Below are 25,521 nucleotides of genomic sequence, written 5' to 3' on the forward strand. Positions count from 1 at the left end.
CCTTGGCCCGAAGCCCACTTGCAAGAGCCAAACCCAACAGTGTCCTTAGCCTCCTGGCTTGCGCCAGCACACTCCTTGGCCGAGGTGACCAGTGGGCAGAAGGAACGCTGCTCTGCCTGGGCTCAGAAGCACCAAGAAGGGTGTCTCGCCGGTCCCCGAGGGGCCACTGAGGGTCACATTCTGGGAGCAGGCCTGGGGTGTCTTGATGGACCACTCGTGCCGCTGGGGTGGGTGGGCAGCAAAGGGTGGTAAAGGTGTGGGGCCTGCCCGAGACCACCCTGGAGTTTTCAGGCAGTGGTCTAAGCCACCAGGTGCCCACCCATGCTGTGGGCCCCCGCTTCTAAATCCAATCTTGCCTTCTGGTCAGGGACCCCTGGATGAGTCACGGTGTCCATCTCAGATAGGTTTCTAAGAGCACACCTTGTCAGGGGTAAGGAAGAGTTGTCAGCACGTTAGGCACACCAACGCTAGAAGTAGGGCTGGAGTGTCTTTGAAGGAGGAAGAAAGGCCCAGAAAAGATGGCCAGGGTACCCACAGCCCTTTTTATAGTTTTGCTGGGGGCAAGAAACAGCCCCTTGCTGTAGCGGTCAAGACCCTCTGAGTCAGGTTCCCTGCCCACTCTCCCGACCCCGAAGCAGTTCATGTACAATCGGGCCACCTTTGTGCCACTGTGCCTTTGCACATGCGAGCCCCCATAACAGAATAGCCATACCTTTCCCCTGGCCTAATGTTAGCCTTACCTGCCTGGCGGGCTCCTGCTCACCCTTCAAAACCCATGTTTCCTTCCTCTGTAAGGCCCTCTCTGGTTCCCTCCAGAGATTCTTGCCCTGTCCTCTGTTTCCCCATAATATCTTACACACACACATCACTTGTGGCAAATACTGTATTTATTGGAAGACCGCATCCTTGGCCTGCATTACTGGACTGTGAGCTCCTTGATATAAACTTTTTGTACATGCGTACATACACTTGCATTGTTGTACATATTTTTGCCTCACACACCTAAAAATTCTTTGAGATCACATCAGGAATAAGGATAACCAGCATTTATCAGCAGCCCAGTATGTGCCCGGTTCCCAGTAGGTACGCCCCACAGCACCCTGCAGTGTGGGCACTATTACTCCATGTCACAAAGGGGGAAACTGAGGCTCGGGGGCCTTAGGTATCCTACCCAAGGTCACACAACAGGTAACACTAAGCCAGGGTGTAATCACTGTTCTTTTAGATTCCAGAACCCAGCGTTTGCACTGCTTTCCTGCCCCACTGTCCTGCTGCCGGAAGGTCTCCTCCCATTTCTCTCTCCCCCGGTGCCTGCCAACGGATGTGCCAACAGTCTGACCGTGAGCAGTCTGACAGCAATCCCTGGGACGGATGACCCTGTCTTCCCGAAGCGTGGTGCTCGGACCGGCAGCGGCCGCACCGCCCAGGAGCTTGTTCGGAATCCCAGGTTCCGCCATGACCTCCTGAATCAGAAGCTGCAGCTGAACAAGCTCCCCAGTGGATTTGTGGGCACACGTCAAGTCCATGCCTCCGGCACCTGTTTCCGCCAAGAAGAGCCAGGGGAAGCTTCTGACAGAAGGAGCCCACTGGTTAAAATCAAAATTTCCCCTTCTCGTTGCCACTTTGTTAATTTCTTCCACAACAGGTTCTTTGATATGTTCAGCCTTAGGTTTCTCTTTTTTTTTTTTTCTTGAAAGAGAGAGGGAGAGAGAGAGTGGGGATGTGGGAAGGAGAGGGAGAGAGAGAATCTTAAGCAGGCTCCACACACCAGCGCCGAGCCCGAAGCCGGGCTCGATCTCATGACCCCGAGATCATGACCTGAGCCGAAATCAAGAGTCGGACGCTCAGGGGCTCCTGGGTGGCTCAGTCGGTTAAGCATCTGCCTTTGGCTCAGGTCATGATCTCAGGGTCCTGGGATCAAGTCCCATATCGGGCTCCCTGCTTGGCGGGGAACCTGCTTCTCCCTGTCCTCCTGCTCGTGCTCTCAATCTCTGTCTCTCTCTTAAATAAATAATAAATTAAAAATCTTAAAAAAAAAAAGAGTCAGACACTCAACCGACTGAGTCCCGTAGGCGCTGTGATATGTTCAGCCCGAGGAATGGTGTGATGAGAGACAGGTCGGCTTCATCGAGTAGGCGTTACACCTGCCTACCGCGAGCCATGCTCTAGAATGCCTACAGCAAGGCGAACCCACCCGGAGCCCGTCCCCGGTGGGTTGGATAAGTGAACGTTAACAGCAATGAGGACCAAAAGCTGCAAGCACTTGCCACAAAGAGGTTACATCTCACTGCCTTACTGTGGAGCAAAAGAGGCCAGACCCAAAAGAGGACATATGTTTGATTCCATTTATGCAAGCTTCAGAGATAGGTGATGCTGCGAGTGTAACGTCAGGAAAGCTTCCAGGGGGTAACTGTGCCTGGGAGACAGCATGGGCGGCGGGGGGGAGGGGAGGGGCTTCCTTGGAGGCTGGTGATGTTCCGTGTCCTGACCTGGGTGCTCCTCCGCGGGTGCCTTCTGCTTGTGAGAATTTATCAAGCGTACACTGAGGATATGTGTGCCCCTCTGAATGTAGGTTATACTTCAATAAAAAGTTAAAAAAAAAAAAACCGAATGTCGCCTAATGGCCTAAATTCTATGAATATGCAATAAACTTGCAGCATAAGAATTTTGTCCTGCAATTTGCTGCTGACTCCAAGTTCGGGAGGTGTCAGGGTAACAAAGCACCCCAGGGTGAGCATTTGACAGGAAGCATTAGCTGCCCCCCAGGAGCCTCAAATACCTGATGGGTTTTCTCCTGCTTAAAATTAAAAACCTGCCCACAAAGATGCCGAGGAAGGGAGAATGTATCCACAACCCTCATTCCGCAGTGTTATTAACCGTGGGAATTGAACACAGTGGGTAGTGGGATTCGTTTTCCGACTGCTGGGTGAACACCAGGCGCCCTGAAGGGCGGGGCTGGAGCCTTCTTTCTCTACCTATACGTGCCACGTGCACAAGCGCACGCACGCGGGCACAGCCTTACCCACGAAAGCCCAAAGATGCCTGTTGCCTGCTGATGCTTGCCTATGAACCATAGCACTATGGCACTAGCAAGAGTCATAATAACAGCCCCCCTTCGATTTTGCACACGCTCTGGGCCCAGCACTGAAGTGCTTTGTACACATGATCTCACTTAACCCTCGCGGCCAGCCTGGAAGGGAATGGCCATTATTAGTCCCATTTTACAGATGAGGCTTGGAGTTTGCCCAAGCAGAGCCGGGCTCGCACCCAGGTAGGCACGGGCCCAGAGCCAGCTTTGCCTCGAGGCGTGGCTGCCTTGAAGGCCATGCTAAGCCCCCAGTTTTATAAATGTGGCCGCCGGGCAGGGTGGTTGGATTTAGCGAATAAAAATACAGGCTGCCAAGTTAAAGTTGAAGTTCAGATAAATAATGCATACTTTTTTGGTGTAAGTATGTCCCCTGGGATATTTGGGACATACTTAAAATAAAAATTACTCATTCGTTTATCCGAAATTCAACTTTAACTAGGATGCTTGTATTCGATCCAGCATCCCTAGCATGGGGACCCAAGGAAGCATAGTAACATATGAAGTCACAACGGGGGTTTGTCAGAGTCAGGGGTCTAGACCCGGGGCCCCCACCTCCTCATCCTGGGCTCCTTCCACTGGCTGTAGCCCTTCCCCGAACCTCCTTACACGCTGCGTATGGACAACCAAACCCATCACTTCCCCCGGGGATTGCCTCTCCTACTCCTTGTACTCTTTAGAGCCAAGCTTGCTGTGCTGCCCCCGCCCCCAGTGTTCCTAGCTGGGGTCACGACAGCTCCACTCTCAGGCTCAGTCCAGCCCTAAGCTGTGGGGCTGCGGGCCGCTCCTCAAGGGAAACCAGGGCCTTCTAAATTCATGCATGGGGACTCAGCCTTGCCACAGCTTCCCTTTCCACCTGGACCCCGGTTCCAGGAAATAGAGGTTCTAGACATCTCTTACTGCATGATAAGTCACCCAGAGGCTTAGAAAACATGACAATCATTCCTTCCACTCGTGAATCTGTACTTTGAGCAGGTGTCGGGGGTGGAGGGGGGAGACTTGTCTCTGTACTACAGGGTTCACCTGGGGACGGGGGCGGTCACCTCCCACATGGCTGGTCGACATGACTCACATGGCTGGCAAGTTGGGGCTGGTGGTTAAGCTTGGAGCTTAGCCGAAAGCTGAGGACCGGGGGCCATGGTTTCTCTGCACACGAGCCTCTTCCTATAGGCTGGGCTTTCCCACAACATGGCGTCCAGGTCCCAAGGGTGAAGGTCCCAAGAGAGTGCCAGGTGGGAGCCAAATAGCCCCTTCGTGGCTCACCCTCAGAAGTCACACGGTGCCACTTCTCTTTTAGTCACGGCAGTCCCAAAGACCACCCTGGGGTCAAGGGGAGAGGACATAGACTTTATATCCTGATCAGGGAGTGTCAAGGTTCTGGAAAAACATGCGGGACTAGAAATATTGTGGGAATACAGAGCTTACTATCTGGGACCATGCTCACACTTTCTAACCAATGCCAAAGTAAGGGTTTGGAGACCCCTAGCATTGAAAATATTTTGGTGTGACCTTCCCAGCGTTGGCTTGGAGCTCAAGATATTCTTTGTTAAAGAAATAAAATTGGGGTGGGGGGCGCCTGTGTGGCTCAGTCAGTTAAACATCCGACTCTTGATTTCAGTTCAGGTCATGATCCCAGGGTCATGCTCATTGGGGAGTCTGCTTGAGATTCTCACCCTCTCCCTCTGCCCCTCCCCCCTAAAATAAATTAATATATCTTTTTTAAAAAGAAAAGGAGATAAAATTCAAGGCAGCCACAGAATAGTACCTATAACATGATGCCATTCATGTTAAAACAGTCGCAAAAACTCTAGGTTTCTGTGTACATATATGTGTATGGAAATGCATTTTTTTAAAAGTCTTAGCATAGAAGCATTCAAGAAAGATGAAAGAAAGGCACAAAGGTTTCCAGTTGGTGTTAGGGTGCATTATTGTGCCACTAACTTTTCTTTCTGCGATAGAATCCTACCCCCACACCCTCGTGTATGCCTCTTGGTGGACCAGTCCCCTGACTTAGGCCCTATGACCAGCTTTGACCAGCAGAGTGTGGACAGAATCAACAGTGTCAGTTCCAAACCTTGGCCTTAAGAGGCATTTTTTCCAACTGCCCTCTCAAGTTTATCCTCAGCCATGAGAAAAGCATGCCCCACATACCTATTCCTCCTCCAGTCTTGGTCCCACGATGAGAGAGATGTGAGCCCTAAACACAACCCAAAGCCAGGAGCCCAGCCTTGGCCTGAAGAGCCACAGCTGAGCCCTGCTGAGCTCCACCTCGTCGGAAGACCTCAGAGTGGGAAATAAATGCTTGATGTCATAAGCCACAAAGACATAGGGGCTATTTGTTAAGCAGCATTATCACAGCAGAAAGCTGACTGGTGTAGTCTATGAGACTCTGAGTAATCTGGTCCTTGACAACTATTCCAGCCCCATATCCCTTTTCGCTGCTTCTTTCTTCACCAAATTTCTAGCCCCCTGGCCTTCTTTAGTGCCTCCTAAGTTCATTGTTTTTTTGTGAGAGACTCGTTCTACTTAGACTTTTTTCAACCTTTATCCTAACTAATTCCTACTCATACCTCATGTCTTAGAAGGCCTCATCTAAACACCCACCACCTCCCATCTAAATTAGCTCCCACCGTGTTTGGCTTTCTGATAACAACTTGTTGACTCCTCGTTGTCCCTGAGATGATCTATAATTTCCACATCTCTGCAATTATTTGATCTCCGTCTCCTCCCCCGCTGTCCTGTGAGCTCCATGAGGGCAGGGTCCGCACTTAACTTCATTCATCAGTATTTCTCCAGTGGCATCAAGCATGGTGCCTGGGACGTGGTGTTTTACTGACTACACGTGTCTGGCTCAGTGCTTCAGGAATCAGAGGAGGACCTCCTTCCCAGTGCATTCAGGCTGCAGTGAAGGAAGTGGGATGTAGCTTAAGCCTTAAGGTATGGGTAGAATTTAATATGAGCCAAGACACGGCCACGCTAAGCAGCAGTGACTCTAGGAAGCAGTGAGGGATGGAGAAGTTGGGTCGTTAATCCTGAGGTGAGGAGATTCTGGTCTTTCCCTACCCAGCTCCGTTGCTCCAACTTTATCCGGCAGCCAGTGGGGAGTGGTGGATGGGTTTTGAGCAAAGATAGGGGGAGAGTAAGAGTCATTAGAAGCCCCTTCTGGAAGATGTCAGCAGGGAAGTGGGTAGACTGGTGCGAGGTGAGGAGGGCATGAGGGATGAAAGAAGAAACGCCACTAAAGACAAGACACTTATGGCCAGGGTGTCCACACAGAGTAGCACTCCCACTGAAGGAGCTCAATAAATATTTGTTAGCGATCATGGCTGGATATGGTGGAATAATGTCCACGTTTCTGCCTCGAATGGGGGAAACAGTGCAACTACTAAGAGGTATGAGGGAGACAGGAAATGGGCGAGAAAGGGTGAGTTTTCAAGCAAGTTAGCACAACGTGCAACTGGAGCTCAATCCTTCTGGAGACCTCAGGGGAGCAGTATCAAGCACCCACCCAAGAGTTTTCCCACCCAAGGGCAAGGAGCACGTCTTTACACGCCGACACCCATCAGTCCTTGTTTGTGAGCTGTTCCAGGAACCTCTTATTCTTTGGCACTTCCAGGTCCTTCACACAGCCAGAGAGAATCCTGGTGACAGGAGGAAGCCCTCAAACTGGGAGATGCAGACTCTGGCAGTTGAAAGTGGGTAGCCATGCTTGGAAATGGAATGGAAATGGTATGTTTTTAGTATGTGATATGCCAAGCACACCCCTAGATACTTACAAGTATTATCAGTTCCAACCTCACAAGAACATCTTTAAAGATGAGGAAACAGAGTCCCTGAGGAACTCTCAGCTGTAAGTGGCAGATCACTGAGACCCACCTTGCCAGAGGGCCCAGCCAAGACATGGGACCATGGTGTCTGCAGGGCATTGGTGGGACTCAAACTTCCAGCCCTAAGAGCCCACTTTCAGCCCACTGGAGCAAGGGGAAATGAAGACAGTCAGAGAGGACTTTTAGGAGAGCCATAATAATGGCGGCCATGTTAAACTCCCCGATGAACAACCATCACAAAACACAAAGTTAGTAAAGAAGGTGGAAACCCTACTGTTTTAAGTGGACAGGGTTAAGAGCCATTCTAAGATTCTGAAGGAAACGAAGCATTTAAATGGCACTGATGTGGACAGAGATGGGAAGCCTTTTCAACAGTGTCTGCTCCTGAAGATGGGAACTTCATCCAAGTGAGCTCAGTTCATGGGGGTTCATCTAAGGGCAGTCCCACTGCATGCGAACCCGCACGGTTTATATCCCTCCTGGGAAGGCAAGAGAAATACTGAAGGGCCACATATTGCAAATGAAACACTGGGCCTTCTCAGCCACATCAAGGACAAAAATAAAGGAAATTAATTTATTGATGCTGTGTGAAGGCAAAGAATTGGTTTTGAAGAATTGTAGTGAATGGCTGGGAAAATATGGAGCAAAACAATTGGAAAGCTCAGTTAATGCTAAACAAATTATTAATCATTAACCATAGCTGGAAAACAGGCCTGTGCAGGCAGATGAAAAGGAATAAGAGACAGAAGGCTGTAGAAAGCGGAGCCACTCAACTGTCTTTAAGAGTGTGAGAGATTATTAGTTATTTTCCTGCAATTTGGCAGTTGTTACTGAGGCAGTGTGAGAGGTGGGGCTGGGGAAAGAGGAAGGGATGATTATATCAGAATTAACCTGGGGAGCTTTTTCAAAATGCAAGTGACCCGTGCTATCACTAACGTCAGCACATTTCTCAGGACGTGCATCTCACGCTCGCTTGGGTGTCTGACGTCTGTTGTCCCACAGTCTTATCAAAACTGCCGTTTGCATAACTGGAGAGTGGGCCTCACCATACCTCCTCTTCTGTCGGCTTCCAAGAAAAACAAAGTGTTGGCAGACAGTTCTTCCTCCCCCGTGATCCCTCTGACCAGCACCCAAGCGAGATCGAACCCCCGAGAACAAGACCTGGACAGCTTCATGCACTGTGGTCCTTCCTGTCCCCTCTACAGCGTCCAGCACATAGTAAGACAAGTGGTCATTGAATGAAGGACACAGGCACACCACCAACCCAACCAGAATGACCACTTCCGGGCATTTCTTCAGAAACAGGTAGGTTACTGATGGCACCATGGCCTCTCCCCGGGGCAGAAAAGGTAAGAGGAGAAATATCCACCCAGGGGGGACGAGGGACTGGGACAATGACCTCTGAAGGAAACTGTTAGTCCCATCAGCCACAAGCAGCGGCAGCCTCAGTGAGCCTGAGCTGGGGCCAGTCTCCGCTGTCACAGGTCTCCCGCGGGTGCCATGGCTGTCCTAGCTCCCGTGGCTCTCGTGGCTGTCGTGGCGGCTGGAGCCATCTCAGCTCCCTCTAGAAGGGCTGCTATAGGAAGATTCCAACCAGACTGCCCTTGTCCTGAGCCCCGGGTGATTTATGGCCCCATCCACACACACACACTCACTCATCCCGTCCACAGACTGAATCTGGGCTAAGGCCCATAAAATAGGCAACAGCTATTGGCAAATTCATTAATTAGGATTCTGTTTGTACTTTTATTGTGAAGGAAAATCATTTGTCAGCTTAAAGTCAGACCCAGTGCCTGATGAGAACTGTTATTCTAAGAAGGTATCGACTGACAGCTCTACGTGGCCTTCCTGCTCTCCCCCCAGCTGCCACGTGTACCCCACCTCTACCCAGCCACAGAAAGCCTCCTGTCCCTCCACTTGATTCCGGGCCTGTGTGGTGGAGTCTGTGAGCTGTTTTCCCAATAGGCTCACCCCCTTCTTCCTTGCCAACATAACCCTGATTTTGTTTAAGAAAAGGGCAATCAACGGGCATCAAGGGCAACTGGGCCCCTCCCGCTCTATAGAGAGAAGCTTGACAAGTCAGAGCTAGTCGTGTGGCAACTCCCTTTCCTTCCCCAGTGACACAAGTCTGACCAATGGCGTGTGAGAGGAAGTCTGTGGGGACTCTTTTCAAGGGACTCGAGGCATTCTCTGGTCAGGCCTTCGGACCTGTGTTGGAGCGGGCCATCTAGAACCAGGGGAGCCCTCCTGTGAGCACAGGGAAGCAAGACAGAGGACCGGGAGCAACATGCTGACGGCCCCAGAGCCAACAGGAGGGAGGAGCCTGGGTTTGGATGCCGCAACGGCGCTGAGCTAACCAGCCCAGGAGTCATCTTGCCTCTGGGCTTCTGGATCACAGCAGATGATAATCTCCCTGTTGTCTACACCATATTGAGTGCGCTTTTTGTTATTAGAACCAAAAGCACTGAACATAGCTGCAAACGTCCTGGTATGCTATAACCAGCTCAGACTCAAACTACCTCCAGATGGATGCTTGTTCCAATAGATGACAATTCCAGGCTCTCCCTAGACTCTAGTCATACCGTCTTTGCTGGGAAAGGACAAAAGTCCTTCGGGTGAACCACTTTCCCATCAGTCATCTTGCTATCACTGGTGGAAACCACTCTCGCCACCCACCAAAAAAAAAAAAAAAATCAGGAAGCTTTGTATGTGGATGTCTTTGTTATGGGTGGAATGGTGTCCTCCCCCAAATTCATATGTTGAAGCCTTAACCCCTAGTAGCTCAGAACACGACTGCCTTTGGAAATAAGGGCACCGTCAACGTCACTAGTTAAGATGAAGTCATATTGGAGCAGGGTAGATTCTATCCCAATGTGACCGGTATCCCCGGAAAAAAGGGGAAATTTGGACACAGACATGCACGCAGAGAGCGTGCCGTTCAAAGATCGGCATTATGCTACCATAATGGAGAGAACGTGGCCCCGCTGACACCTTGACTGCGGACTACTAGCCCCCCGGAACGGCAGTAGGCAGAGGTGCTGTTCCCGTATTAAGAATCATAAGGCCAAGGTCATACCTTTCGGGCAGCGCCCAAGTCTTCTTTAAGTTGCAAAGTCCCTCTTAGTGTCCTCAGACACCGATCTAGCTGGGCAGGCCAGCTGGGCAGCTTCCCAGGGCACCAGTGAGTTAGAGGGTCCAAAATACCACTGGAATAAATAGAAATACCCCTGCCGGTTGACGCAAGTTTCCACAAGCTTCTACCAAAGTAAATAGCGGCCTTATATGGAAATTTAAAACACACCCCCGGCTGGCAGTGACCCCTCTCTTTGGGTATTTTTGTAACACACACGTACAGTTGTGATCAGCTGAAAATCTGAAACCAAATAAAGCATGGTGTAACTTTCTTACCACAAACAATGATTCATTTTATTAGATAATTTGTAAGCCCTTCAATAGGCTTCCCCCACCAAATTGTCTGCCTTGGGAAATTGCCAAAGAAAACTGATGTAAGGAGCAGAACCGCAAAAAGTGGAAGACATTTTGCCACTTCTGTAGACCATTAATTTTTCTACAGCCAGGGGAGGTAAATTAGTGAGTAAATCTGTCTGTGCATAAAATGTTTTAATTAATAAGTTTGGCGGAGTCTGTCTTTACCTACAGTGTCCTTCCCCACCCCCCTTTTCCCTGCTAAGAGAATCAGTAATTGTAGTGGGGCGCGTGGCCATCCGGAATAGAGACTCCATGTCCCAGCCCCTCATGGCCAGGACTGACCATGTGGGTAAGTTTGGGCCAGTAGCTATCACAATCAGATCCAAAGTATCACGGTTCCGTTCTGGGAAGCCTCCACCGCTTCTCCTTGATCCTTCTCTCCTCTCCACTGACCAGAATGTCACTGCAGCCATCAGCTTGGACCGTGAGGTGACCAGGGGTTGAGGGGCCATGCCTGGTAGAGCAGCAGGGTAAAAGAAGCCTGGGTCCCTAAGGACTTCATACAGCGGAACTCCCCCGTCAGGCATAGTCTGCTGGTGAGAGAGAAATACACCTCTGTCTTGTTTTATATCTCTCTGTGACTTACAGCCGAATGCTCTTCTGGCAGGAAATCCATTTTTCCCCTGTGTGAAGGGGCACCAAATTATTCCCCGGGGCAGAGTCTGGGTCTGGCCTCAATCAGAGAAAGCATGGCGCTCTCTCCCAGTCTGGCTCCCATGAAGGTGGTAGGTGGTATGATGGTGACCCTGCGAGGAGAAAGAAGAGGCATTGCCAAGGGCAGAGCACTAGGGTCTGAGTCCTGTGTGAATGGGAAGGGAGCCGTGAGCCACTGGGGTGATTTTCAAGCATGGCTGCAAAGTCTTTGACCTTCCTCTCATTGAGAGGTGGATTGCAATTCCTTACCCTTGACTAAAGCTGGCCCTAGTGACTGCTTTCTAACAAATAGAATCTAGCAGGAGCGACAGTGGGTGACTTCCAAGACTGGGTGGTAAAAGACATAAGACTTCCATTTGGTTCTCTCTCATGGGATGCTCACCTTGGAACCCAGCTGCCATGTTGTGAGGAAGCCAAGAGCCAATTGGCGAGGCCACGTGTAGGTGTTCTGATAAGACCAGTTGACATCCGAGCCTGCAGCCAGTATTAACAGCAGACACGCAAGTGAGTCTTCATATCATCCAGCCCTTAGCTTCAAACCACCCCAGCTGATACCAAGTGGAGTAGAGATGAGCTGTCCCTGCTGAGCCCTGCCTAAATTGCATATTCATGAGCAAAATTGATGTTTTCATTATTTTAAGCCACTAAGTTTTTGGATGCTTTGTTATATAGTAAGAGATCATTGCTACAGGCACCCACTCTGCCCCACAAGCCCATGTGCCATTATATGTGAGTTCCCGACTACCACAGAGGTTTCTATAAAGTTCCAACCTCATTTCAGTGGGCTCCTGAGAAGAAAGCAGGAGTCTCAGGCCACACCTGGGCTGGAAGGCCAAAGGGGGCAGAGGTTGGTGGGTCCAGTGTCCAAAGGAGGGGAGGTCAAAGCAGAGGAAGCCAGTAGCCCCTCCCTGGCCTGGCAGTTCCAATCAGAGAGCACATGCACACTTGTGTGCACACATGTACACTTACACACACAAAGACGGGGGAGGAAATGAATCTCAGGCCAGAACTCCAGCCCCAGGGCCCACATGCTGCACCCTTTACTCCCCATTTTGCCTTCTGAACCCAGCCAAGAAGGCCCAGGCTTCATTTCATTAAGTCATTTCCTAGGTGTGCCCCAGACATTTCCAGGAAGATTCCTTGAAATGAATCCCCGAGGGCCAGCGGCATGAAGAGAGTGACAAGACGCTTCACAGGATACCTACCTGGTGGGAGAATCTCCACGGTTCTCTGCCGAGTCAAAGGCCCCTCCCCGAAACGGACGGAACTGTGTCCTCCCCAGACTGTGCCGTTGAAGCCCTAATCCCATGTGACTGCATGTGGAGATAAGCCTTTGGGGCGGTGACTAAGGTGAAATGAGGTCCTGAGGGTGGGCCCCTGAGTCAACAGGACTGCTGTCCTTGCAAGAAGACATGCCAGAGAGCTTGCTCTTTCTACGTGCGCACAGAGGGGAGGCCATGTGGGGACACAGCGAGAAGGCGGCCAGGGACAAGCCAAAGAGAGAGGCCTCAGGAAGAACCCACTCTAGCGGCCCTTTGGTCTGGGGCTTCCAGCCTCCAGGACTGTGAGGAAACGAAGCGTGTTGTTCGAGCTGCCCATTCTGTGATACTTTGTCGTTTCAGCCTGAGAGAAACAAAGCAGAGGGGAATGTGGGAGAGACCACGCTTCGAGCCGTCGTCACTTTGCTGGCAGTGACACAGAGGAGACCTTTGTCCTGGCACACCCTCAGCAGTGCAGTCCCACGCGAGGGTCCCTGGTGGGGGGGGGCGTTTGCACAGGCAAAGCCCCATCCTTACACCTCTCCCCCGAAATCACCCCTGGGCTTAAGCATCGCCCCCTCCTCCCAGTGCAGTGGTCACCTGCAAACTCCCAGAGGGGCGCCATGCCCTCCTTGTGTGTTTACCTGCCGGGTGGCAGGAGCTGGGGTGACCCCTGGAGCCCTGCCGGGGTACAGGGGAGACGGCATCGGAAGACAACTGCCTGACTTGCCCCGCAGGCTTCCTGGTAACCTGGCAGCGTCTCCTCAGCTTGGGACTAGCCTACCCACCTTCTTCTAGTGGCCTGGCTGGTCTGGCCATCCCTGCTGCTCCGAAGCTGCCAACACCTGCAGGACTTCCGGCTGCTCCGCCATTGTGCTTTGAACGTAAGTATATTTATGTCGGACTCCCCACCCCTACCCCATGCCCCCAACACATGCAGGGGAAGGAAGGGAGGGAGTGAGGGAGGAAGGAAAGGAAGGAAGGAAGGAAAGGAAGGAAGGAAGGGAAGGAAAGGAAGGAAGGAAAGGAAGGAAGGAAGGAAGGAAGGAAGGAAGGAAGGAAGGAAGGCAGGAAGGCAACAAGGAGGGACGGAAGAATCTGTACTTCAGGGCTCAGAGATTCGTCTACCTTCCTACCCCATCTGAGCACGCCTTCTTGAAGTTTCCTGCAGCTCCCCCTTAAAGGCACCGTGCAGCAACCCCTAAGCTACCCTGTTGCCATCTGCCCTACTTGTGCCCAAGCCCAGCAGAGCTGCACTGTAGCCAACATAGACGATCTGGCAGAATTCCAAGACTTCTGGGTTAGGCTGCAGCTTGCAAGGCACTACTGAGCAATACTTTGTCATGCATGCATCCAGCAAATTCTGGATCAACATTCACCCCACTGCAGTGAGCCAGACTCCGTGCTAGGAGCAGGGGCCTGGCACCAAGCAAGGTACTGCTTTCTTCTGCCGGGGGACACAGAAAACAAGCACATGAGCAGACAGCAGATGGTAGTAAGTCCCACGCTAAGACCCCAGACAGGACGCTTTGGTAGAAGGACGGGGGGAGGGGGCAACTTCAGGTGGGTGGGCAGGAAAGGCCTCCCTCAGGGGATCTGTAAGGCCAAATCTGAAAGCCACAGAGAAACAGGCACATATTGACTGGATGGAAAAGCGTTCTAGGTAGAGGGAATAGCTATTATGAAGGCAGGGCCTCAGGAGGCAAGAATGAACTTGGTGTGTCCTGGCAATAGCAGGAAGGCCTGGGGTTCCCAGAAAGGTGATAGGAGGTGACAGCACAGTGCTCAACAGAGGCCAGATCACAGAGGTTCTGGGACACGAAGTAGTCAGGATTCCAACTGGGGTTAGGGACGGGAGGCGACCTAATCAGATTTCCAGTTTTTAAAAGATTGCTCTACCCATAAGATGCGTCTTAATTACAACGAGAAAAAAAGTCACACAGTAGAGAAACCTGGCAGATGCCACCGTGATCAAGTGATCAAAGCGAACACCACCAGTCACGGATCAAATGGACACCGTGTGCCTCCCGATATGATGCCCTGAGAAGGAGACACATGCCCTCGGTGGGGTTTCTGCCAAGCATGCAGAGCCTGGACCCGGTCACAGGAAACATCAGACAAAGCCAAACTAAGGGATAGTCTACGATAAAAGGAGGAGCCCGTACTTTTCAGAAGTGCTTATGTCACAAAAGACAAAGACAAAGGGACCATGCCAGATTAAAGGAGATTAAAGAGACACAATAACCGAATACAATGTATGACTCGAGATTAGATCCTGGCCAGAAAAATATTTTATTTCTTTTCTTCTGAAGGACATTAATGGTACAACTAATGAGCATTTGAATAAGACCTGTCAATCAGGTCATAGAATTATATCAATGTTCATTTCCTGATTTTGATCAACTATACCGTGGTTATTTTACAAGAATGTCCCTCATTTTGCATTTTCAGGGAATACACTGAAATATTTAGGGGCAAAGAAGCATCGTGTCTGCAACTTGATCTCAAAAGAGTCAGGGAGAAAACTGTGTGTGTATGTGTGCGTGTGTGTGTAGAAAGAGTATGCAACTTGCAAATTGGTAAGATACTTGGAGAATCTGGGTAAAAGAATACAGGAACTCTCCGCACTATTTTTGCAGCTTTGCAAGTCGGGATCACTTCAAAATTAAAAGTCGGTAAGATAAAAATGTAAAAGTTCACTTCAATTGCAGAGTAGATTATGAACATCGGGCCAAGGGGCAGCAGCGGGGTAGGGGGGCGGGCAGGCAGGGCCAAGGTCGAGGGCCCCTGCTAGGAGGGGACAAGGGCTAAGGCTTTCAGACCTGATTCAGAAATCAGGACCTCGGGAAAGCCACTCAGTCCCCCACCGTTCTGCTAACAAGGGGCCCAGCCAATGCCCGCCAAATGGCTCCTGTGACTTTCCTTTGCAGCCACGCTGAAAAGCAATCAGACATGAAAGCCTGGGGCAGCGGGAGCAGCGCTGTGGCCGGCACTCAGCTCCGGGAGGTCTGTCGGGGAAGGGGGTGGCCTGGCTGAGGCCCCTGCTGCCTTGTCACCTGCACCCCCAGGTGTCCCCCAGTGCCTGTGGCCCCCTTGGCCGGCCTCAGCCCCTCGGGAAAGAAGGCTCCCCCGCGCCCGGCAGGCCTTTGCCGAGATCCTTTTGACCTTAGCCGGGGCAGGCCAGGGCTCGGTTCTAAAAGAATAAAGGAACGGGCTTCCTCAGGGGGCCTGCCCCTCCCGGCCTGGTGCCGGCGACGCGTGGCGCAGCCAGCGAGGCTGTCTAAACAAGCCGGGGTTCGGCGGCGCACCAGGCGCCACGCTCTCATTAAACAGGGGCCAGCCGTGGGGCTAATCTGACTGGGCCGCCTACAGACGCCCGCTTCCCGCAGGTGGACGGGAGCGCTCCGGCCCCGAGCACGTCTCCGGGAGCCGGGTGGTCTGACGATTCCGGACAAATGTGCCGGCAGCCGCCCCCGAGGACAGAAAAGCCTGCCGCTACCCAACCCCCTCCTTTATCGCGCCCACGAACAAACAGTGCCGTCGGGAAGGAGGGGGGCATCCCCCCTACGTGGGATGGACCTCCTTCCCCTACTTAACAGTTCACAATTCGACACCCACATTCTGCTTCTCCGGATTAGAGGCGTTCGTGGCTTGCAGAAAACGGAGGCCCAAACGCAGCCGTGCTGATAGATTGCAATCCGCAGGCCCCGAGGACAGCCTGTTGCTTTATTCTTTTGGAAGTCTTTCATGGAGGCGAGGTGACTCAGCCGCTCCAGAATCGGGAGCAGCCGGGGCCGTGGGTCTGGGTGGTGATGGGGGCCTGTGTGTCAGTCCCGGCCCCTGGCGCCCAGCCAGCTGGAAGGCTGGGAGGCTGGGAGGCTGGAGGTTTGCAGGCTCATAAAAAGAAAGCGCTTGTTCCTTGGCCAGACCAGAACGGGCCAGGTTGGGTGCGGAGGACCAGGGCGCTGCCGGGGCTGGCACATTCACCTGCAAGACGGTGTCAACCTACAGATCGGGCGGCCGGGTGAAGACCTGCTGCTTCTTCAGGGCAGGTGGCAGGCATGTCGGGGAGGGACCGCGCCGCCGACCCACTTGCGGGTGACCCAGTTCCAGGTGAGGAGACTGGGGCGCTGGGACATGGAATTGACTTAGCCCAAGCCCCCCGCCAATACCTACCCAGCACTTCCCTGTGGTAGCGAGGCCCCTGGGAAACTCGGAAACAGAAAGCAATGAGGACCCACCCCTTCCAGGTTATAGCCTGGCCCCCTCAGGCTTGAGTGCCCCTGCGTTGCCCAGGCGGGGGCGAGCCTCTGATGTAGTCCCGATTTTTCTGAATCTCCCCTCTTGACTTGAGATGGCATGGCATCACGCAGGGAGTCCCAAACTATCTGCCGATGTAGGACCGGTCATGTTTGTGTTGGTTGGTTTGTTAATTAATTTCAATCCGTCATGGATGGATACTTTTGTCCAGTACAATAAATATGACTGGCTAGAAAAATGAAATAAAAAAGAAATACAAGGGGCGTCTGGGTGGCTCAGTCGTTAAGCGTCTGCCTTCAGCTCAGGTCATGATCCCAGGGTCCTGGGATCAAGCCCCCCCGTGGGGCTCCCTGCTCAGCGGGGAACACCCTTCTCCCTCCCTCTGCCTGCCACTCCCCCTGCTTGTGCTCTCTCTCTCTCTGACAAATAAATAAAATCTTAAAAAAAGAAAGGAAGGAAGAAAGAAAGAAAGAAAGAAAGAAAGAAAGAAAGAAAGAAAGAAAAAGAAATACAAAGCACAAAACACAAGCCCAGACTTTTATCATTGGACATTCTAGCAGACACAAACATACTCTGTCGAGTTTCTGAAGGCTCGCTCCCAATTTGTGTACTTAGCTCACCGTGGACGAGTGCCAGTGCGCGGACTGGTGCTGGCCTGGGGAGCACACTTGAAGTAACAGCAGGGGAAAATCAAGGTCAAACCCCGTGGGTTCTGGTACCACCTCTGTCACCAACTGGCTGTGAGGCTGCCCCCTCTGAGCCACCACCTTTATGTGCACACAGTAGACTCACAAAAGCAGCTCTCCCTGTGGTCTGCCAAGCGAAGGAAGATGCCAGCTCTTTCCTTTGTCTCTTGCATACTCCTTCTTTCTCGGCATAGCAAGATGGGGTGGGGCGGAGAGATTTTCACACTGTGGAGTGGATCGCAGGGAAATTGTGTAAGCGGTCCTTCTAGGCAGATGCCTGGTGCTCTCAGATTTCCACCCCCTGCTCTCCCACACGATGGTGTCAGGCGTATGGCGGGGGGGAAGAACCGAACTGGCGCCCCCACCTCTCATACTTGATGGTGCGCACGAATCCCCTGGGGACATTGTTCACGGGGAGATGCCAAATCTTCGCGGCTGGGGTGGGGCCTGACACTCTGCATTCCTACCAAGCTGCCAGATAATTCAGGGGCTGCTGGTCCTGAGACCACACTCCTGAATAGCTTCTGAAGGATGAAGGGCTTCTGGGGCCTCGTGCAAAGAGAGGAGTCGGGTCCTAGGGTACCCCTGCACAGGACCCCCGCCCTCCCGCCCACAGGAAGCTTCCAGGTGTCTGCAGCGGAGCGTCTGGTCTTGGCTGCCCCTGGAACGGTGAGTGCAGAGGTGCAGATGGGCCCCCTCCCCGACTTATGTGTGAGCCCAGGAAACTCGATCTGACCATCTGGGTGCAGTTCAGACCCCAGTCACCCCAGCCAGCTCTGTCTCCCCTCTGCAATCACTGAGGCCGTGGAACCCTTGAAGACTGTGACATGTGCCGTCTGGACCTTGGCCTAGGCCCCCTGGCCCTCAACATGGGTGCCTTCCACTGATGGAACCTCCAGGGCCTTGGCCAGCCCTCACACAACAAGCGCATCTCCACTCAACACATAGCACCACCTCTCCAAGCTCTGGAGTGCGGGGTTCTGCCTCCAAACTACCTCCCAGAGCCCCCAACCCAACCAGAGGCTAACATGCCGCTGTGGAGATGGGCCCTTCACTTCCCAAATACCCTTCCCTCGGGCCAGATCCCCGAGGGGGTGACCAGAACGCCGTCAGAAGGCTTCCCCACCTCCAGCCCCATCTTCCCAAAGCAGAAAGAGCAGCCTCTCCCTCTTCCTCTTCCTGTCTGGTTGGGACGTCCCTCTCAACATAAAGGAGAACCTGAAGGGATACAGGAAATCCTCTTCTCTCCCGACAATGCCTGGCTTCCTCCTTGATTTCCTCCCTGTGGCTTGAGACACAGTCTAATTCGACCAAAGCTGAACGACGGCTTCCATGGCGAGGAGTGGCTGCTGCTCCCGGGTGCTCTGGGAACCCTCGGACCCCCCGGGAACCCACCTGAGAATACTGCCCCAAACGTTCCCTGCCCCACGGGAAATGAAGGCGTTTTCCTCATTGACCCCAAGGATCTGCAAAAGGGCCATTGTCTTGGCAACTTGGAAGCGGAGCACACTTCCTCAGGAGGCCTGCGGGTGGGGCCCCCGACAAGCCGCGACCCCACAGGTAATTAGTGAGCCCTTACTGGTGCCAGGCACCTGTGGGGGCCTGGGGAGATCACTGGTCAAGAGTCTGCTTTCCGGGGCATCTGGGTGGCTAAGGCAGCTAAGCATCTGACTCTTGATTTCAGCTCAGGTCATGGTCTCAAGGTCGTGAGAGGGAGCCCCGTGTCAGGCTCCAAGCTCAGCATGGAGTTGGCTTGGATTCTCTCTCCACCTCTTCCCCATTTGTGTGCAAGCATGTACCTGCTCTCTCTCTCTCTCTCAAATAAATAAATAAATAATAAATATTTTTTTAAAAAGTAGAGTGTCCCCAAACAACTGCTTTAGAAAAAAATTAAAATAAAATAAACAAATCAATAAATCTTTTAAAAAAAAAAAAAGTCTGCTTTCAAAGCACTTGTAAGTGACATCACCAATCCCCCGCGGTGGGCACTTTTCAGGGGCCGACTCAGCTACTGAGAGCCCCCTAGCCAAGGCCACACCCTCCCGGCGCAGTCTACACCCAATGACTGATGGTGGCGGGGGTATCACCCGGTGTCCACTCCAACAGGCGCTCGGGCTCCAGAGCTCCCTGTGGGCTGAGCTGAGCCTCCTGGTCTGGAGGCAGCTCGGGTCCTCCCTCTGCCCACCCCTCATTCCATCCCTATCTTCCTCAGGTGTGGCTCCCGAGGACCCTCCTTCGTAAGCACCCTGCCGCTAAACTCCATCTCACAGTCCTTTTCACGAGAACCCAACCCTCCTCACTCCCAGTGCCTGGGAGATGGGCAAATGGGCGGAGGGGTGGCGCGTGGAAGCAACCAGAAGATTCCCCAGGCCCGTTCTGAGAAAGAGCGCGTCTGGACCTGGGGCGGACTGCCTCTGCCACCTCGGCTGCCAGCAAAAGCGGAGGCTTGCCCGTCCAGGAAGTCAGACCTCTGCTCCCCCACTTTTCGGAAGAAAGCTGTGGGAGCAGCATCTGCTAGGCCACAACCTGGGGGAGCCAGGCTAGAGAAACTGCAGGAGAGGCTGGAATCGGGGCGGGAGACAGGCCTGCAGGCGGAAGTCAGAAGACACTCAGTGGGGAGAGGGACGCGGCAGGGAGGGGATACTGGTCCGGCCATCGGGAAACGCAAGTCGCCCCCCCACCCCCACATCCAAACTAGGCTGGCTGACGCGGACCAGATCCCTTCTTTCTCTGGGCCTGACCCCTCGCCTGTCAGGTAAGGGGTTCGCATCTGGGGATCAGGTGGCTTGTGAGGCCTTCTGGCTCTGACATTCTGGCCTTGTGCTAGGCTGTGTCCGTGGCCCTGGGCCTCACAGATGCAGCCCGGATTGCTGAGAAAGCAGAGCAGAATTCAGCGAGAAGCCATCTCCCCTCTCCTTTTCAGATGGGTCAGGGGGAGTCTGGTTGTTATGGGCTGCCCTGTGTCCCCCTAAAAATCATCCACTGAAGCCCTACCCCCTCCCAGGACTTCAGAATGTGACCATATTTGAGATAGGGCCTTTCCAGAGGTGAGGTAGGTAAAATGAGGTCACTGGGGTAGGCCCCCATCCAATGTGACTGGTGCCCTTATGAAAGAGAAGATTAGGACACCGACAGGCACAGAGGGAAGAGGCTGTGAGGGCACAGGGAAGAGACAGCCGTCTACAAGCCAAGGAGAGAAGCTTTAGAAGGAGCCAACGCTGCCGACACCTCGATCTCAGCCATCCAGCCTCCAGAAGTGTGGGACAGGACGTTTGTGTGGCTGAGCCCCTCAGGCTGTGGTCTCGCTAGGACAGCCTGAGCAGAACAACATGCCGGTCAGTTAAATGTATAGACTAACCCCAGACCTAGCCCTGGGAGGCTTGCTTCGTATCGGGAAGCCCGGACACCACCGAGGGGCTCCTGGCTGAGCAAGCATGGCTGGTGGCATGCTTGGCCCTCGGCCCGGGGGCGCCTCCCGCGTACCACCCGCCAGGCTCTGTTGACGGCGGAGCTGAGAGCTACAGGGTGGGCTGCGGCCTTGACCGGGTGGCTCACAACCCCACACCGGGTACACCCGGGCCTGGGTGTTCCGCACCAGCAAGGGAAAGGAGAGAATGTTCTCACAGGCCGTGGACCCCCACGGCCGTCAGGGTCTGTTGCCTTACCTCTGAGAGGATTGTCCCAGTTCAGTATGCACGTGGTTCCTCGCTCACTGAGAAACACAGTCAGAGATGCCACAAGCGGTCCTCACGGCCCGCAGCCTCGGGGAGGGCCCCCCACCCCCCCACCCCCGCCCATGGCCGGCTTCACCGACTCGGGGTGTCTCAGAAGGGAGGCCCAGGACCACTCCCAAGGCTCCGAGAGCCGATTCTGCTGAGGAAAGGCCTTTCTCTAAATATTTTCTCTCCAGGTTTGGCTGGAGACAGTCACAGCCCGTCAGGGGGCTCGGAGAACGGGCCAAGCCTGCCAAGAGCCGTCTGAGGACCGCCTTTGTAAAGAAAACCCAGGGAGCGGGGCTGGCCCACGCCCAGGCAGCGAAGGGACAGGCCCACCCTCCCCTCCCTGGGTTCAAGCCAGGGCACCCACTGTGGCCGGGAGTTCTAGGCCCAGGCAGACCCCAGAAAACAGCCCACAGCCCTCCAGTCAGCGGCCGGGTGTTTGTTTTTACAGCTGCTCCTCTCGCTCGGCCGCTCCAGTGAGCAAAGGAATCTGTTTGTCTGAGAAAAAGAATGTGGCAGAGAGAGGCGGGAGGCGGCCCCGGGCAGCCTCAGCAGCTACAGAGCTCTCCAAATCCAGCCAGACACCCAGGAGAGTCACCCAAAGGCCTAGAGGCCAAGGTCACGGACTCAGAGACACCCTCCACCCTCACCCTGCAGACGGCCGTGCTCCAAGGAGGGCCGGGGCTTTGCCCAGAGTCCTCAGGGCAGGTGCCAGGCCGGCAGCCTGAGCGCACAGAACAGGCTCCCACACTCGTCAGGTATTTTATTTGTCTCTCTCTCATTCACACACAGCACACCGCCCAGCACGTACACACACACACACACACACAGAGAGAGAGAGAGAGAGAAGGAGGTCAGTCAGCTGTGTGTACAAAAAGCAAGCACACAGGACTGAAAGCGAACAAGCCCACAGCCGGACCTGCGGTTGGCCTGGAGAAGAAGAAAGACAGAGGCGACAAGAGGCACCCCAGACCCAAGGTGCCAGCCCAGCCGAGGAGGCCATCTGCCACCCTGGAGGTCCAGCCAGAGCCCCCAGACCTCTCATCTTTGTTCTGGAGCATTCTGGCCAGCCCAGCAGGAGCCCAGGCAAGGACCAGCTCAAAGTCACCCTCATTTGGGTGGTCTTGGTCACAAGGGCATCTGGGATCCCCAAGCAAGCACACTTGATACCCTTATCCATCCATACCCCCTCACCAACCCCCTGGACTGACCAAGAGGTTGCCCTGGGGGCTGGGACATGGGGAGAAGGGAGACACAGCTTCCAGGTCCATCTTCTAGACTACAGCAGGCTCCCACCCTTACATGGTCAGATTTGGGTTAGAACATTCCCCACTGCTATTGTGATCTGGCTGGCGTTAAATCTCTCTGAGGTGTAGGCGTGGGATGGGTAACAACGAATCTTCCCCCCCTAAATCTTTCCTGGTCAGATTAATAATCTACATGTAATTGAGCTCCTCCCCTGGGTCAGGCTGTTCACCCCTGAAAGGGCCTGGGAGGTCGAGGGATTGCTCAAGGTCATACAGCAAGAGTGACCAAGGGACGGTGTCCTAGGCCGGGCTCTTCCAGAAGCTGGGCCTGAGACAAGGATTTGGGGACCAAGCGATTGATTGGGGAGTGGGGCAGTAAGGTGGGGAAGGGAAGGCGTTAAGCCAGGAAGAGAGGCGTTACAGAGCAAGTCACCAGAGTGAGACACTGGGAGTCAGTCTGAGACACCAGTGTTACCTGGCCCGGGGAGTGGGGAGGCTGGAGTATCTATCCTCCAGTTCCTACCCATCACTGCCTGGGAGGTGCTCCCACAGACATTTCTGTGAAGCCCTCAGGTGGGGGTCTCATGCCCTTGGAGAATGTTCCAGACTGGTGAGTGCCAAGAGGATATGGGCAGGGCACCAGAGCACCTGCTGCAGAAGTTGACCACAGTTCTGTGTGAATCCAGAATCTTCCAGGGCCCCCGATCCTGGCTGCTCGTTACCTGGCATCTGAGGCTGGAATCTTCAAAGCTCGCCAGCTGGTCTGTGATGAAGTCAGCGTGTCCAGGGTTGGAGGGGTGGGGGGAGAGGTTGGGGGAGAAATAGCCACCCGAACGCACACGTGCGTATGCACGCACACCTGCACACACGTACCAGTCAGTGCCACCTGAAGGGGGCTGGGCTTCTATGCTGCCTTCAGAATGGGGAAGCCCTTCGGAATCCCCGATGCTACACAGAATAGAGAGATGGGAACCCCTGCAGAAGGGCCCCACATGGGGCGTCTGCCTGGCGCAGACAGTTAAGCGTCTGACTCTTGGTTTTGGCTCAGGTCGTCATCTCAGGGTCCTGAGACGGAGCTCCGCGTTGGGGTCCCTGCTCAGTGTGGAGTCTGCTTAAGACCCTCTCTCCCTCTGCCCCTCCCCGCTTCACATAGATAAATAAATTTAAAAGAAGGAGGAGAAGAAGAAGGGGAGGAGGAGGAGGGAGAAGAGGAGGAGGGGGAGGAGGGGGAGGGAGGAGGAGGAGGAGGAGGAGGAAGAAGGCCCCACACCTTGGGAGTAAAGACTTGGCTCCAATACGCAAATTTAGCACTGTGTGACCTGGGGCAGGGTACAGCTTGCCGGATGCCTGCGCGCACGTCAACTGAGGATATTAATACCTGCCTCAATCCCCAGGGGCTGGGTCGAAGCATCAGAAGCAATTAGGTGACCTTCCTGCCACAGCAGCGGATCCATAGCCGGGGGAGCTAGCCCTACCTTTTTCCATTGAGGTAAAATGCACATAACATAAAATTGACCATTTGAAGCATTTCGAAACATACAATTTAGTGGCATTAAGTGTATTTACAGTGTTATTCAAGCATCAGCACTGCCTGGTGCTGGAACATTTTCTCTCCCCCGAAAGAAATCCTGTACCCATCAATCAGCCACACCCTAGTCTCCCCTTCCCCCACCCCAGCCCCCCCTTCCCCGACCATCACTAAGCCACTCATGCTGTCTCTGTAGACGTGCCTATTGTGAACCTTTGCTGCAAATGGAATCGTACAATACGTGGCCTTGTGTGTCTGGCTGCTTTCACTCAGCACCGTGTTTTCAAGGTCCATCCGTGACGTAGCAGGTGCCGCTCCTGCCTGTCTTTTGATGGCGGGATACTATCACGCTGTGCAGAGAGAACTCGTTCTGTTTCTTCATTCATTTGGGTCATTTCCATCTACCGGGGCTCTTATGAATAGTGCTGCTAGGAACATTCGCGTCCACGTTTTTGTGCGGATGTACGTTTCCAATTCCCTTGGGCACGCGCCTCAGGGTGAAATTGCCGATTGTATGACGACTCTCTGACTTTCTGAGGACCTGCCACTCCTCCACACCAGCTACCCCAGTTAACACTCGCACAAGCCCCATTTCTCCACATCCTTGCCGGCACTTGTTAGGTTCCTTTTTTTCCCCCCCTTAAATTATAGCCATCCTGTGGGTGTAAAGAGGTGCCTCATTGGGGTTTTCCTCTGCATCTCCCTCACGAATAGCGATGTTGAGCATCTTTGCATGGGCTTATTGGCCCGTGTGTTTTTTGTAAGATGTCCATCACTCCCAGCAATAATTACCCTGGGATTAAACCAATACGCAAGAGCAGATTTGGTGTTGGATAAATTCCAGGATGAAGATCACCCAGACGAAGGGGCCAGAATTTATCACTGCACCTTTTTATTTTTATTTTTTTCATTGCACCTCTTTAAACCACCACGAGCTACACGCCCGTGGAGTTTTACTATCCTGACCTCTCAAGCACTGGTTATTGGCACAGCATGTTAAATGTTTTTGGTAACTGCACATAAAATTGTTTTATATTTTTATATTATGTCCACTTAATAGAAATATATAAATTAAATTTATATCTTATATTTCCCTTTTTTAGTTACCTGTGTGCTTTGCACGTTTATCAATATTTTCTTACCAATTCACGGGAGCACTTTCATAAAATAACTACATCAATCATATATTTGTGTCCCCAATCTGGTTTCTCTTTGTAATTTGATTGGAATGTGGTTTAGTGCTTTTCTCTTTGTGTTAAGCGTTTTTGATTATCTGTGCAGTTAACCTTTATTTTCTATTTTCTGATTCCTTCTATCACATCCAAACTTAAAAAGTCCTTCTCCGGGGGCAGAACATTGTTTTAAGATGAGATTCTCCAGAGGAGAATGTCCCAGCTCCTAAGAAATCGCAAAATCCCTCGGCCAGGTTTAGATGACATTGGTGTCCTCCCGTCCCCAAGGTCCTTCCAGGGAAGGGGGATCATTTACCATCACCGTTAAGAGAATGGGCTCTGGAGCCAGACAGCTGGGTGTGAATCCCGGCTCTGTCACGTGGGCACCTTACATAATTCTCTGTGCCTCAACGTCCTCCTCTGGAAAATGGGGATGATCGTGGCACCTGCTTCATAGGGTTGTTGAGAAGATTAACTGGCATGCTAAGTTCATCTAGGGAAAGCTTGGATCTGTCCGGGGCCTCAGATCTCCCCTGGTCAGTGCAGCAGAAGGATGACAGAGACATTCTTTCTGGTCCTTCCCGAAGAGAGGGCT

The 25,521-nt window shown here is 53.1% G+C and overlaps 3 long non-coding RNA genes across 3 annotated transcripts; 1 reads left to right on the forward strand and 2 right to left on the reverse strand.

Moving 5' to 3' along the window:
* The first annotated feature begins 7,958 nt into the window (after nt 1-7,958).
* On the forward strand, nt 7,959-14,421 carry LOC117797509. The gene is made up of 3 exons (XR_004622522.1): nt 7,959-8,217; nt 13,052-13,198; nt 14,221-14,421. It is a non-coding gene; the product is annotated as an uncharacterized LOC117797509 (long non-coding RNA).
* On the reverse strand, nt 11,437-13,219 carry LOC117797510. Its single transcript, XR_004622523.1, has 3 exons — nt 13,103-13,219; nt 12,261-12,678; nt 11,437-11,529 (listed from the first exon to the last, which is right to left on the reverse strand). It is a non-coding gene; the product is annotated as an uncharacterized LOC117797510 (long non-coding RNA).
* Nucleotides 14,422-15,909: 1,488 nt separating the features above from the next.
* Nucleotides 15,910-21,046, reverse strand: LOC117797508. Its single transcript, XR_004622521.1, has 3 exons — nt 20,926-21,046; nt 17,367-17,485; nt 15,910-16,803 (listed from the first exon to the last, which is right to left on the reverse strand). It is a non-coding gene; the product is annotated as an uncharacterized LOC117797508 (long non-coding RNA).
* Between the last annotated feature and the right edge of the window lie 4,475 nt (nt 21,047-25,521).

This window comes from Ailuropoda melanoleuca, chromosome X (genome assembly GCF_002007445.2).
Source record: "Ailuropoda melanoleuca isolate Jingjing chromosome X, ASM200744v2, whole genome shotgun sequence".
NCBI lineage: Eukaryota > Metazoa > Chordata > Mammalia > Carnivora > Ursidae > Ailuropoda > Ailuropoda melanoleuca.